At 46.6% G+C, this 15,605-nt stretch overlaps 1 pseudogene; it reads right to left on the minus strand.

Annotated features, from left to right (window-relative positions):
• Positions 1-431: 431 nt before the first annotated feature.
• Positions 432-1,281, minus strand: LOC118720549 (annotated as a pseudogene).
• Positions 1,282-15,605: the final 14,324 nt, after the last annotated feature.

The following is a 15,605-nucleotide window of genomic DNA, read 5'->3' on the forward strand; positions in this document are numbered from 1 at the left end:
AGAAGCCAAGGTATAATTTACATAATAATGTTGATGTTTGTAGCAAGGAAATAAATGTAATTTTATTTTTAGGCTAGTCAATTTGCTGTTTTAGGCCTTTAATTAACTTTGAAGGACAGATGAGCCTAACAATTAAATTTAAAGCGAATAAGCAAAAAGATGAGAAAATAAGAAATGTTTTCATTAAAGTTATTTTATGCACAATAGGTTTAGATATAAAAAGAATTTCCTCAAAGAATTTCTTCAGTGTTACTCAGAAGCATCCTGGTGTGTGTGTGTGTGTGTGTGTGTGTGTTGTTGTTGTTGTTGTTTTTTATAACATAATGTGCTGGAGTCCTTTGAATAAAATTATAAAGTGATTTAAAATATATATTATAGTTTATAGCATATTAATGGAGTGAAATAGAGATAAAAGGCAGTCCACATTCATATTTTCAAGATAAATTTACTTCAGAAGTCAATTGAATTCCTTGCTCATGTTCTAAATATAGCCATTGTGATAAGACCTAAGATGTAAGCAGCCACTAACTTTTGATTCACACTTAAGTGGAGGTAGAGAGGCACCAGTAATTCCACATCCCCCAGTGTAGGAAGCATCAGAGCTGCAATGCACACCACTGCCAGGAAGACAGTAAACTAGGTCCTGAGGAGACAGTTCTGTTTTCTGGTTGAAAAGACTGCTCAAAAAATAAGCTATCACTTAATGGTTCATTTATACTTTTTTCCTCTTCTTCCTTTTGTTGCTCTTTTGCAGAAGGGAGAAGAGAAGCCACAACCTTCTTTCCTAAAGCCTTTCTCTCTCTTTGTTCGGAAACTTGGAGACGGAATTTGTCTATTACTCCATAGTGACAGGATTGAACATCTTTATGATGAATCACAATATTCACACAACACAGAGGCTTTACTGCACCTGCAGCATCAACCACAACATACTTATTTGGAGTAGTACACAAAACTTTGAACTTTAAGGCAAACTCATAGGGATTATATAAAGTCAGAATTTGCTTGTGTGTTGACTGGTCATCTGCATAAAACATTAGTTCTGTGGGAAACACAAAAACAGGAAGATTTCCTTTCACTAACTCCAGTTGTCTTTTTTGTTGATGCATTGGCACTGAATCCCCCTTGCTGCAGCTTCTGTTTTCACAGTCTTGACTCTATTTTGGACTTTCCTTAAAGTCAGTTAAAAATTCCAAAGCATTTTGGCAATCTCGGAAAACCCGGCTCCAAGGAAAGCAGCTGCAACTGCTTGTTCGGTCCTTTGTCAGCGTCTCTAGGCTGCACTCCAAAAAATATCTTTTATAAAGTTTCCTTGTAGGGAGAGAAAACCAAGATGGCGGCATAGGTAAACAACTGGTCTGCCGCTCGCACAACAACTTAAAAATTAAAACTAATACAAAGGACATCTATCATACAAAACCACGGGAAGGCTGGCTGAAAGAGAAAGGAGCACAAGCGCTGAAAAGCTGAGGAGCCTAGGTACGGAGGCACGTGAATCGGGCTGGTGGCGGGCGATTAGGCGCGTGGCTTTTCTTTTCAACCCGAAAGGAAGCAAGCTCCTGATCACTTTGAAATCCAGTTTCTGGAGTCCCGTGGGGGACCCAGACGCCTACGGGGAGAAGCTGGTCTGTTGGCCATTGGTCCGAAGTGAGGGCGACTCTTACAGCGGTAAGCGCAGCAATCATTGTTTATTGCGCTGTATCGCAGGGAAGCAGGGACTTGGAAACACAGAAGGACAGGGACAGCCATTGCTGTTATCCCCACCCCAACCTAGTGAGGTCCTGAGACACGGCCTCACCCTAAGGCCCCACCCTGCCCTGAGACCCTGCCCTGAGAACCTGCCCTGAGGCCCCGCCCACACATTCTACCGACCCGCGCAGGCACCACACAGCTGCTTTTACATATGAATGGCCTGTATTGTGGCAGCTTAACCATATAAACTGCAGCTCCAGCAACAAAACCGCCAAATCCCAAGCAAACAGGAGAAAACTAGTTCTCACTGTAGCTCCTGCAGGGTGGCTTCAGACAGTAGCTGAACTGAATCCCATCAGAGATCCAGAAGCCAGTGTTCCTAGAAGTCAATTTCAACCACTCACACCCATAAGTGACACATTCAGGAGACGGACTCAGTAAGCACCAAAGCCCCACTGAAACAAACCGTTTCAGCACAGATCCATCACCCCCTTTCTCCAGCACAGCAGTTCTTCCTTTATAGACACAGCAGGTCCTCACAGACAATTGGCTTGGAGATCAATTCCTCCCATTTATTACCTGTATATGGTACGGTAGTACGGTAGTTGTCAACACAAACCAGACAGACTGTGAATCCTACAGTATCAAGAATTTACTCATTTATTCAATGACAGTCATGTCATCATCTTCTGGAACATCATAATAACAATCCAATTCCTGAATTTCCTGGTGAATTTCTTGTGACTCCATTTCTTTCAGAATCAGTGGACCAAATCTCTCATGTTTAGCAATAGCATTCTGAGACAGAGCCTAGGAGGGCCTTATTTTCAGGGGGATGCCTTATATTTCACTCAGAAGGAAACCTGTAAGTAGGTCTTATTTTCGGAGGATGTCTTATTTTCAGGGAAACACGGTATTTATGGGTCAACTCCCATCACTTACTGGTAGAGGGCTGCTCCCAGCAGCATTAATTCCCTGGTCCTTTCTAGCTTGGGCAGGGTGGGTTCTAGCAGTGGAGAAGACAGTCACAGTAAGCAGGCTTTTGGGAGCTGGGAGTGTACTTGCAGGTGGTAAATGCTGAAGGAATATGGGTACAGCCAACAGCATCCCAACATCCTGCTTCTAGGGATCGTTCCTCCCTCCTGCTTCATCTCAGTGTTCTCTTGGATCCTGTTTTATTTGTTTGTTTGTTTATTTTTTGTTTTTGTTTTTTTAGAGTTCATCTCCCACGCCTGCCCAGATAAGATTGATTTGGGGATAGACAGGTAGTCCATGCTGAGTTCATCTTAACCCTTTCCCAGGATTAATATTTTTTATCATGGGGCCAGCACGGGTGAGCTATTGATGGCAGAAACTGTGTTTCCATAAGGAACAGAGAGAGCTGGACAAAAGCTGGAGCAGAGAAGCACAGGAGAGAGTCCTGGAGTCAGTCCAGATCTGTCTGAAGATCCATCACCCCCTTTCCTCTGATATTTAGGTGTCAGGTTTCCCTTAGAAAATGTTTGGCTTGCCAAAACCAGTTTGGCTCAGTGGATAGAGTGTTGGCCTGCGGACCGAAAGGTCCCGGGTTCGATTCCGGTCAAGGACATGTACCTTGGTTGAGGGCACATCCCCAGTAGGGGGTGTACAAGAGGCAGCTGAACGATGCTTCTCTCTCATCGATGTTTCTAATTATCTATCCCTCTCTCTTTCTCTCTGTAAAAATTCAATAAAATATAATATATTTAAAAAAAAATTTTTTTTTTAATGTTTGGGTTAACCTCCAAATCCTCACGATCTTCACCTTCTGAACCTAGTGCAGGCTGGGCATTTGAAACTATGACAGAGAGGATATAGATTTGGCTATAGTAACAAAGTACCCCAAATAATAACGCTATTTGCATTGTCTATTGCTTTGTAACAGTCCATCCCAAAATGTTATGGCTTAAAGCAATGATTTATTAGTTCTCATGATTCTGTGAGCTGATTGGGTGATTCCTCTGTTCTAATGGTGTTGCCTGGGGTCACTCAGTGGCTGTTTGGCTGGTGGCTGGCATGGCGTGGAATATCCAAAATGACTTCTTTCACCTGCCTGGAGCCTTGGCACTTGATATTGACTGGAGTTCTCCTTGATTCTCCTCTGTATGGCCTCTCTCTCACACTGAAAGATGGAAATTAAACTGAAACGCGTGGTTTTCCTCTGGGCAGGATGCTGTTATGCCCAGACTTCGTGATCCCCAAGGACCACCAGGGAGCCGAGTCCGATGCAATAAACAAAAGAGCCTGTACCATGCTAGCAATGGGCTCCTCCCACTCATGCCGGCAGCATGGCGGAAGAGAGCGAATTTCTCCCGGTCCAGGCGTTTTGAGGGCTAGGGATAACTCCGCCCTATGGGGAGCTCATCCTCGCCCCGCCCTGCCCTTTCATTCCCCCCTTGTCTAATGTGCCTAGTCAAATCATTGACTCAGCAGCCTACTTCCTTTCAGCATAAACAACAAATACAGTTATCAAGACCCTTAGTACCACAGTTCCCATCAGTATTGTCCTCACTGAAGTCCAGTTCCCCTCCTGAAGGCATCAGTTCTCCTCCTGGCCTGTAGTTGCCAGGATCCAGGCCATGCAGGAGCTGGGAGTCATGTAGTCAGGTCTGGGTGCCATCTACTTCAACAGCAGTGGGCGTGCTCAGGATAACAGTGCAGCATCCCTTTGAGTCCTTGGGCAGCAAATTTCTTTACCCACATTGAGTTCCAGGGCTACAGGGTCTGCGGTGGGCACTGGCAGTGCATCTGGAACAAGCAAACTGCAGAGCCTGTAAGGACTTGAGCAAGGAAATGGTTACCATACATGATCCCCTCCCAAAAAGGGGAAACTTGTCCCAATAAGGGGTACACCTGGCCCTCAAGAGGGCAAAGGACAGGGGGTTGGTCCAATTTTCACCGAATCTAAGACACATTTAGTTAAACCCCCTTTTCAAGAGTCTCACCTGTCCTAAGGCTAGAGCTATGAGATACCTTAGCTACCAAGGGGAGGGCTGTTATCTGATAGTGGGGTATACCTCAACCTAATCTGAAGTGTCTATAAAAACTAGACCTTAATGCTGGTGGTTTAATCTCTGAAATCCACCTACCAATGCTCTCCTGGGGAGGTTCCCTGGGACCTGAATTCCCAGGGGGGATCCCCTTACCTTGCTTAGCATTTACCTGTGCACAGACAGTACTTCTAGCAACTCTGCCTCACAGAAGTTCAGAAGTCTTGGTGACACTTAACCTGGTATCACCGGGCAACTCTGACCTAGAGCCTCTGGGACCAACAGTCTTGTCATCTGGAGGGTCCATCAACCATCTGGTCCTTCAGTGGCTTGCTTCTGGTCAGCCAATTCCTTCTGGCTGCAGTTGGTAACCCTCTTTTCTTTGTGGATGGCACAGTGTCTCTATCAAAGGGCCTGGATTAAGGCCAAAAGTTCTGGAACTGTGCCCAAATGGTGTGGTCCAAGGTGACTACCACTGCCCCTGCATATCAGGTCCCATCCTGAACATAACTGCTCCCATCCGTGAACAGTACCTTGTCGTCTGTTACCTCTGTGCAGTCATGAATGGGTTCCATCATCATCATCTGGAAGCAGGCTGGCAGGGTTGATGGCCAGAGTTTTCTGAATCTGGACACAGGGCTGGTCCAGGAGAAAAGCCTGGCCCATCCAGGTTAGCTCCTGGTCCAGAGTCCACTTATCTGCCTCCTTCACCAACAATGCTGTGGCTGCCACAGGGTCCTGTCTCTTAGACAGATAGGCAACAGGTCCCTTCCAGGGACCTAGAGTCTGAGTGAGAACCCCTTTGGCAATGCCTCTTACCTCACTCACGTAGAGGTGGAAAGGCTCCGCGTCGTCCAGCAAGGCTAGGGCAGCTGCTGAGATGAGAGCCTTCTTTAGCTCCTCAAAGATCCGTTGTTCCACTTTGGACCAGTTCAACAGCTGCATCCCCCCAGTACGTGTTCCTTCTGAGGACCACAGTCCTTCTTGATGTCCAAGGAAAACAGGCAGTTTGTCCGGTGGCTTCCTGGGCTGATGTACGGGTCCTATTGGCTCTCTCAAGACTAAATAGGGTGCCCCCATGCCCATCAGGAAACTAACAGGCTTGCCTCTCCTAGCTAACCTGTCAGGACATACTCTTTATAATTTCTATAAAAATCTTATCTTCCAAAAATACATAACCATGCCTCAAATTTTAAAGAAAAGGCAAGGGAGGAGGAAGCAGGTCCAGTACCTGTTCCCAGGCCTCCAGCAGTTTTAAATTTAAAATGCCACATTTTTCCTACAGATACAGATCTATCTACATTTCTAAGCCCCTCTACTCCCCCCTGCAGAACATCGGTGAAAATTGTCCAAGCAGTCGCAGGGGGTTAAATCATACAAACAATTGTTTTCACATTGTTTTTGTAATGCCCAGACTTCGTGATCCCCAAGGACCACCAGGGAGCCAAGTCCGATGCAATAAGCAAGAGAGCCTTCACCATGCTAGCATGTGCTCCCCCACTCATGCCGGCAGCATGGCGGAAGAGAGCGAATCTCTTCCGGTCCTGGGGTTTTGAGGGCTAGGGATAACTCCGCCCTATGGGGCGGAGTTGGGAGCTCATCCTCGCCCCGCCCTGCCCTTTCAGTTTTAACACAATTCTAAATAAATTATAAACCTTTGTGATGAAGTCTACTTAAATCTATAAAGTAGATACACATGACTGAAAACAAAAATGATTCCCAAAGTTTAAACAAAATACAAGATGCAGGTACAAGCCCAAATCCAACAACAATGGCATATGAGAAAAGCAAAACAAAACAAATCAAATATCATATGTTACATTAAACATTACTTTAGAAAAACTGACTTAAAAAAATACTGCATCACTGACTTAAAATAATTTTTAAGTGTAAGCATTACATACTTTTTCATCTGACAAATGAGAATAAATCAATCCTTGAGATCTTTGATCATTACTGCTTATTCTTAACATATATAATACAGTTTAGCCTGCCATATTCTAGGCATCTAGTTACTGCAATTAACTTTTCCTAATTCAACTTATACTTTGAACTTTTAAAGCTGGCAAGTCAAATAAATTTGGCATTTCTTAGATTAATAACATTACATTTTTAATATATCCTACTTAGGGTAAAGTTTCAGCAACAGATCTAATCATACAGTTTTTTCAGATCTCAAAAATTTTTTTTCTGAAGTTCAAACAAAGCACTGAATAATCTCTTTGTAGGAGAGCTAATAGTCTTGTGCTCTCCGGCCTCCCCTAGACCTCTTCACACCAGAGGCAGTTTACTAGGATTTAAGACAATGTCAGAAAATCATAGGTCAATCACAATTCATACTTAAGTAGCTATTTGACTCTGCTTAGCTGATACCAATGACAAGGAAGACTAACCATTGTGGGCTGCTTCACCACCAATCACCTGCCACTCCTGAAGCTGGAGCAGCATTCAAATGCAAATGAACACATTCTTTACCTAAAGACTCCTGGCCATTCACGGCCATTCACCACCATTCACCTAAACTTGTTATCATTACCATCTAGTTTCCGCCTCATGGCGGGGAATTTCAAGAGCTGCTTACAATGACTTGGGAAACCAGTTTTAATTTATCTCCCAGTTATCTCCTCCACTTTTAAAACTTATTCTGTACCCAGAAAAGTGTTTTTAAGAACAGCCCAAAACTATGCGCACTCGTTTTGAACTGGCCTTTTCTCTTTACTGAGCACAGAGATTTGCCCTTGAGCTCTTCTCCATTACCGGATGTCGCCACACCAGATGCCTTCACCCGGCTCAGGCCCCTCGGGCCCAGGCCCCCTGAGTGAGGCTGCTTCGGCCGCAGCCCCAGCCACGCTACTCAGGCGGCCGGAGGAGGAAGCGCAGGTCGCCCCAGCGGCTTCCCGGCTCCGCCTCCCCTTCCCCAGGCAGCCAGCAAATTAGCCCAGGTGCCTGCTCCCAGAGCGAGGCCACCACTGCCCAGCCGCGCTCCGACGCACAGACTGAGCCCCGCGGGAGCCCCCCCTCCGACCCAACGCCGCCAAGGGGCCCCGTACCGCCACGCCGGCCACACTTCGCTGACTCCATCCCGGGGCGCCATGCCGCCCACAGATACCAAACTCAGACCTGGGAAAGGTTCACTTTCCGCAGGTGAGGCAACGGCTCACGCCATTCCTCTCCCCATATGAGGGTCCCTCTCGGGCCCTCCCGGGAGGTCAGAACGTCTTCTGATCCTCCTGCCCGTAGCCTTCATGGTGCGTCCACCAGGCGTCTTCGGGCACCAATTCCATGAGGGGTTTTATGTCCCTCCAGAGCGCGCACACACCTACCGCGGCCAGTCAGACTCTCCGGATCGGGTTTTCCCTAATGGTCCCGGGGATCCCGGACGAATTCCCCCATCTGTTATGCCCAGACTTCGTGATCCCCAAGGACCACCAGGGAGCCGAGTCCGATGCAATAAACAAAAGAGCCTGTACCATGCTAGCAATGGGCTCCTCCCACTCATGCCGGCAGCATGGCGGAAGAGAGCGAATTTCTTCCGGTCCAGGCGTTTTGAGGGCTAGGGATAACTCCGCCCTATGGGGAGCTCATCCTCGCCCCGCCCTGCCCTTTCAGATGCAAAGGTGACTTCTTTCCTTGGTCCTTGTCCAGGTGGATTTGAAGATTGGAGCCGCAGATAACAGGTGGTATAGGAAAAGGTGGACATTTATTGGGAAGCAAGCACAGACTCCCAAGTGGGGAGGGAGTTCCAAAGGGGTAGCCCGCAAAGCCCCTTTTCCTCAGGGCTATAAAGGCTGCAGTTCTCTGTGTCCTGATATCCCCTCTGAGCTCAAACCCCACCTGGGGTCCCCCTTTTTTTCTCTCCTTCCTGTGGTAGAACTCTATTCCCTGTGAAAATCTGTTTTCCTCTTTCTCCCTTTTGTCTTTCTACTCCCTGTGGCTTTCCCCTATCTTCCGTGAATGGGTATCTTCCTCTCCCTTTAGGCTATGGGGCCTTTAGTTCTTAGTGAATGTATGCCTTTTGGCAGCTCCCAGCCCCCCCCAGCTTTGCAGTTCTCCCCCATGGAGCCTCCTATATTTCTAAACTCCCTAAACCTGCCTATTTTACCCCTAAAAATTCCTTTCAGTTCCAATTAGGAAACTCCAACAGACAGGGGTTACCAGTCTTTCCAGCTACTTCCTGCTGACAAATGGACGTCAATAGGGGCAGCAGTCAGGGTTCCATATAGCAGCCTCCATCTGCGGTTCCATTTGGGGGACCATTTTTAGTTTTAGGACTTCTAAATGGGAGGATACAAAATGTACCAAAAGGTCAAATATGCAAGGGCCAACAATGAGTAATAAAAACAGCGTAAACAGAGGTCCAAGATGGAGCCAGCCAACTTCTTAGGGATGGAATCATATCCTTAATTTGTGTCCAGGCGTCTGGGACAAGAAATTGTGAGCCCTTTCCTTTAGCCAAGCTGCTTGTTGGAAAATTCCAGTTGTTGTTCCTCAGAGACTTGAGAAATGGCTGTGGTTATGTTGGTAACTGTGATGGCATTAAAGTGAACCCCACTGTCAATCTAACTATAATAGTCACTAGAGCCATTACTCCTAGAACCATGAGAGTAATAGACTTCCGTACATGTTGGATTAGACCACCTGATGTGTGGGAGGAGAATTGTTACTGAATGATGGAATTATTGAGAACTTTGTGATGGTCTGGTTCAGTCTAAGCTGTCCTGTGGTACAAGATCCAGCGCATTTTACTCTGAGAGGGATATGGCAGATTATCTGACCCTGAACTGGGCTGCTAATAGCACACCCAGCAGGGATTTGGGGAGCCAGTATGCTGAGAGATTCATTAGGACACTAGACTCCCAGTCCCCTGCTATACCAGGGATACAGAAAAGGACTATCAGTAGGAGCTACTTATGGTGTTTCTGGGTTCCAGCAAGGGCAGAAAAGGTGTCCTCCAGGTACCAGCCTAGGATTCTGGTGACACTCATGAAAAGACAGAATAAAAACTATTAGAAAAAAAATAAAAACAATGATTATCCAGTAATATCAGAGCATTTTACTTATCTTGTTGACTCTCCAGGATTCTTTAGAAAGAGAAGTTTCAGGCCCTCCAGAGGCTCACACAAGTAGGAGTCCAGTGTTTAGTTGATGCCAATACAGCTTTGTCCTCCTCCTGTGGCTTGCTTGAGACAGGTGGATTTAGGAGTTGATGCTGGGGACCTATTGGGAGGTATAAAGCTGAGGCCCATAAAAGGGCCCTCTTCAGTTGTGTAAAAGCTTGCTCAGTCTCAGGTTCCCAGCCTAAAACAGAGAGGCTGTCCTTTTGGGCCTCCTTGGTTAGCTGGTAAAAAGAACGTGTTATTTCTCCATAGCTGACAATGGTGTGAATGGCAATCACCCCTTCACTTATAGTCACCAGTCCTGAACTAGTCTTCATTTCCTATTAGGTTCTTGTACCCCTGAGATGGGAGTATTGTAAGGACTATAACATGGTTTCAATAAACCTTGGGCTTCTAAAATATTATAGATTGCCTATTATAATTGAGTCATTCTCAAGCCTCAGGCTTGAGAGGATATTGCCTCTGACGTGGATATGAGGCTTTCTGCATGATCAGGAAGGCATGCGAAAGGAACAGCTTACCCCACCTGTACCCTAAAGGCTTCTATAAAAATATTTCTTTGTTGGCTTCCCAGACACAGCTGTAACAGCTACAGCCTCTGAGGGTGATTTACCAGGGTCTGAGAGGAGTACAGAGAAAGTGGCTCCAGTATCCAGGAGGAAATTAATTGCCTTGCCCTCAACAGTCAGGCTTACCTGAGGCTCCTGGGTGGAAACAACAATCCTCTAAGGAGCCGGGTTGGGAGATCCTGGGCCCCATCAGTCCAGCTGTCTGTGGGGACAGTGATACTTCCAGTGGTTTCCTTGACAGACAGGACATGGCTTTGGGGGTCCACCCCACCCCTAGGGGCAACTCAGCGTATGAGTCCAACCTGTCTATAGTTGCAACTGTTGACTGAGGCTGACAGCCTACCTCCAGGTCCTCACTGGAGGCTATTAGTAGCCTCCTGGAGCATGCCTCTATGATCTTTATTTCTGCAGCTTTGGCCTGGTCTCTCATGTTCTCCTCTTTTCCTCCTTCTGGTCTTTACAACAGAACACAGAGGTGGTAACTTTCAGGAGATTCTCTAAGGTATTCTTGAGACCAATAGCCAATTTTTGTAACCTTCTCCTGATGTCCGGGGCTGTCTGAGTGCCGAATTTGTCCTTTAAAATGAACTGTCCCAATTTTGTATCTGGGTTATATTGGTGTGCTTAACCAATGCTTCCCTGAGCTTCTCTATAAAACCTGAGGGGTTTTCATTAGCCCTTTGATTAATGGTGGTTAGCTTACTGTAATTAACAGGCTTTATTTTACTACATCTGAGGCCTTCCATAATACAGAACTGGCAGTGGTTTATCTTCCACCTCTCAGTTTCAGGATTCCTTTGAGGGTCTAGAAGAGAGACTGCCTCTTGTCCTATTAAGAAATCCCTACACCTTCCCTCAGAGTCATCTATTCCCCCAGCATAAAGAACAAAATTTTATTCCCAGATTCTCTTGTTTTTTCTAATACAGCTTGCTTTTAAGTGGCTGAGAGGGTAAGGTTTAATATGAGCATGACATCTCTATAAGAAAGATCAAACATTTGAATGAGGCTTTGGAATGAGAAGGCTAAAAGGCTAATTCCAATGTAACCCCGATGTTTGGGGGGCTAGCAATCTGGGTCTGTGCAGTAACCTAATGTACATTCTTAATAACCTATAATTAAGCCACTGCCCCTTTCTTCCACAATCTGGTCCTATAAGACCTGTTACCTAAATGTTCACATGAACAATACACAACACCCGTAGTAGGTTATCAGCTCTGGTGCCAGGCCAGGCTCTTCTATATGATCTTAAGACCCCATGCCAACCTATGGGGCTTTTTGCAAAGCCCATGAAATGTCTGGACATCCCCATCCATATTTGGGGGCAAAGAAACCAAAGGGGATAAAAGAAGGGCTTCCACCATATTGGTTTGCTCAGACTTTGGAGGCTGTGTATCTCCATTTCTCTGAGTGTTGCTTGGGTTTCTTCGGTCTTCTACAACATCTGGTTCTCTAACTGAGAAGCCCAACTGCTCCTGGTCTTTTTGGCCTCTGGTAAGTGGATTTGGGGCCCTAGGGTGCTGGACAGGCCTCCAGGAGGCATGCCCTGCTGATTTTAGCAGAATTGAACCGGGGAACTCTGGGCACTCCTGGACCTGAACCTAGGACCCGGCCAGCATCTGGAGAAAGTGGACGGATACCTCTGGACCTGTCTGCAGAAGGGGCCTACACTAGGGGTGTCGAACTCAATCAGAGAAGGGGCCAAAATCTAAAATTCAGCCTAAATCGCGGGCCAAATGGTTTACTGAACAGTCATAAACTGTCATTGTGATGGAAACGCAGCGGAGTGCAGTGATGACAGCGCGGTGCGGGCCACATTGCAAGGCCTGGCGGGATTTGGCCCGAGGGCCTTGTGTTTGACACATGTGGCCTACACAGTTAGGCCAACTCAGAGCAAGTGAAAGGGGAGCTTGATCACCTCCCAGGAAGTCATACGACTTCATCAGGTAAATTAGTCAGGAATTGGGTGGGCTGTTTAACCTCTGAGTAAATGTGTGGTGAAAGTGTCTGAGTGTGGAAGAAGAAGGCTTACACTCTCCTATCCATTGTGTGGCTCCACTACCTCAGTTATGGAGTCCAAGTTCCATGATTTGTCATAAAGCATAACGGTAACCCTCCCCCATTTTGGAGGAGACCAGGCCCAGGGTTTATATGGGTGTAGCTTAGCTAAGATGAATCAAAGCTCCCACGAGGGATGCAGCCAGATGGGCATCTGAGTGGATCTGTGAAAACAGGTCATCCCCTCCCTTGTCTGTCTCTCGCCATCGATCATCATGCAGTCAGGACAAAGAAAACCTACTGTCCTCAATTGCATGTTGAAAATTTTTAAAAAGGGTTTCAATGGAGATTATGGTATTAAAATGGATCCCAGAACACTGAGAAAATTCTGTGGATTAGAATGGCAAACCTTAGGGGTTGGCTGGCCCTCAGAAGACTCTTTAGTTGAAGGACTGTTCAGGGTGGTCTGGAATGTAGTCATGGGAGACCCTGGACACCCAGATCAGCTTCCCTACCTAGACAACTGGTTAGAAATTGCTCAAACCTTGCTGCCTTGGGTCAGGTTCTGTGTCAATAAAAATGGACAGTATAAGGTTTTAGTAATAGTAAGAGGGGGACAGGCACCAGAGAAAAAGGGGACATAACCCTCTGTTCTGCAAGAACCTTCTGTGGGAGCCCTGCCAGTTTTACCACCTCTATATGTGCCACAGGCAGCACCTAGTGCTTTCCCAGCTATTCTGGAAGGTCTGGAAGGTTTAGAAACACTGCCTGCCTCTGTCTCTCCTCAACTGGGCTCTCCAGAGCCATTCGGTGGCACTTGCATTCAGCTGACCAAGGGCCCAAACCACAACCAGCATGTCAGATGCCTCTCGGGGAGATTCGGGGTGCCCAAGTACTTGATGAAGATGGGACCTTGTAGGAGGGAGGGCCCATATATTATTATCAGCCCTTTACCACAAGTAACATCCTGAATTGAAAACATCACACCCAGCTTATTCTGAAAAACTTCAGGCCATGATAGACGACCAAGAAATGATATTCCAGACCCAGAAACCCACCTGGGTGGACTGCAAGCAGCTCCTTTTCACATTCTTTAACACTGATGAGCACATGAGAGTAGTAACAGAGGCTCTGAAGAGGCTCCAGACCCAGGCCCTAAGCAGGGATATTAGATACAGACAGGTGGGCCAGGAAGGCCTTCTCAGATGAGAAACCCAATTAGATCCTGAACTCAGAAGATGTAAGGGCCAGGCTAGAAAGATATGAGCTGGCCTTACTCCAGGGGGTCAGGACTGAAGCCAAGAAGCCCAACAATATGGCTAAAATCTCCAACGTCTTCTAGAAGCCTGATGAAAGTCCACCGGCTTTCTATGAGAGACTATGTGAGGCATACCGGGTCTACACCCCCTTTAACCCTGAGGCCCTGGGAAATTAAACTATGGTAAATGTGGTCTTTGTGGGCCAAGTCCAGCCTGACATAAGAAGAAAGCTACAGAAGCTAGATGGATTTGCAGAAAAACACACACAAAAACACTACTGAACTGCTAGAAATCACAAGCAAGGTTTTCATCAACTGAGACAGTATGGCAAGGAGGGAGGAAGAAAAGAGGATACAAAGAAGGGCCAATATAATAGTGGTGGCTTTTAGAGGCTCAGGCTCTCAGACAGATCAGAAAGGGAAGCAAGAATACAGATTGGGGGATGGGGGGGAGCCTGAATGAGACCAGTGTGCCTATTGTAAAGAGACAGGACACTGGAAGAATGAATGTCCCAAACGGCAAAGTAAAAAGACTGGGCCCCCTTTTCCACTCAGTCACTGTCAACCAGAGCCACCTGAAGCATATCTCATTGGGCTAGCAATGGCTGATTCCAATTAGTACAGACCAGGCTCTTTTCAGTTGGGCCCCCACGAACCCATGGTCAGAATGAAAATAGGGGGGGCAAACTATGAACTTTATGGTTGATATGGGAGCTGAGCACTCAGTAGTCACTCAAAAAGTAGCACCTCTCTCAGGAAAGAAGGTCACCATTATCAAAGCTACTGAGAACCAGACCTATAGACCATTCTTATGCCCTCATCAATGCCAACTTGGTGGCCACCAAGTAATTCATGAATTCCTGTACTTTCCAGATTGTCCAGTACCTCTGATAGGTGGAGACCTTTTAGCCAAGATGGGGGCAGAGGTCACTTTTGCTCCAGATGGCTCAGCACAGCTTCGCCTAAGTAAGGAGACCTCCCCAATGATCCTGTCCTTCACAGTACCGAGGGAGGAAGAATGGAGACTTTATGCTCCCGAGTCAAAGACCTCACCATTAGAACCTGAATTAGAGAAAGAATTTCTGATCGTCTGGGCAGAAGGGAATCTCCCAGGCCTGACTAAGGACCATGCCCCCATGCTATTCGACTTAAAGCCTGGGGCACAGATGTTAAAATCCACTAATATCCAATTCCAAGGGAAGCATGCCTAGGGATCCAGGTCCACTTAGACTGGCTGCTCCAGTGGGGACTTCTTAAACAATGCCAGTCACCATGGAACACTCCTCTCTTGCCTGTTAAAAACCATGGGACTAGTGATTACCTACACTACAGGACCTGCAGGACCTGCAGGCTGTTAATGAGGCTGTTATAACCTTGCATTCAATGCTACCAAACCCCTACCCTCTTCTGGGACTCATTCCGTCAGAGGTGAATGGTTTACATATCTAGATCTGAAAGATGCCTTTTTCTGCCTTCAACTGGCACCCTCCAGTCAGCCCCTATTCACCTTTGAGTGGGAAAACCCAACTATGGGGGCCAAGAAGCAGTTCACTGGACCAGACTGCCAGAAGGATTCAAGAACTTCCCTATTCTTTTTAGTGGAGTACTAGCATCTGATCTAAGTTCTCAGGACAGGACTTGGGATGCATTCTATTTCAATATATAGATGGCCTCCTACAGGCTAGCTCCATGTCAATTCAGTCCTGGGAAGGAATGTAAGCCCTTCTGGGATTCTTACCTAAAACAGGTTACTGGGTATTCAAGAAAAGGCACAGATTTGTCATAAAGAAGTAATCTATCTAGGCTTCTGAATCACCCAAGGGAAACAAAGGCTGGGGACTGAAAGAAAGCAGTCAGTATGTGCCATCCCAGTCCCTAGCACCCGGCGGCAGATGTGGGAATTCCTGGGAGCAGCAGGGTTCTGTTGAATTTGGATCCCAGCGTTTTCAGACCTGGCTAAGCCTC

Source organism: Pipistrellus kuhlii, unplaced genomic scaffold, assembly GCF_014108245.1.
Source record: "Pipistrellus kuhlii isolate mPipKuh1 unplaced genomic scaffold, mPipKuh1.p scaffold_m20_p_17, whole genome shotgun sequence".
In the NCBI taxonomy this organism is placed as follows: Eukaryota; Metazoa; Chordata; class Mammalia; order Chiroptera; family Vespertilionidae; genus Pipistrellus; species Pipistrellus kuhlii.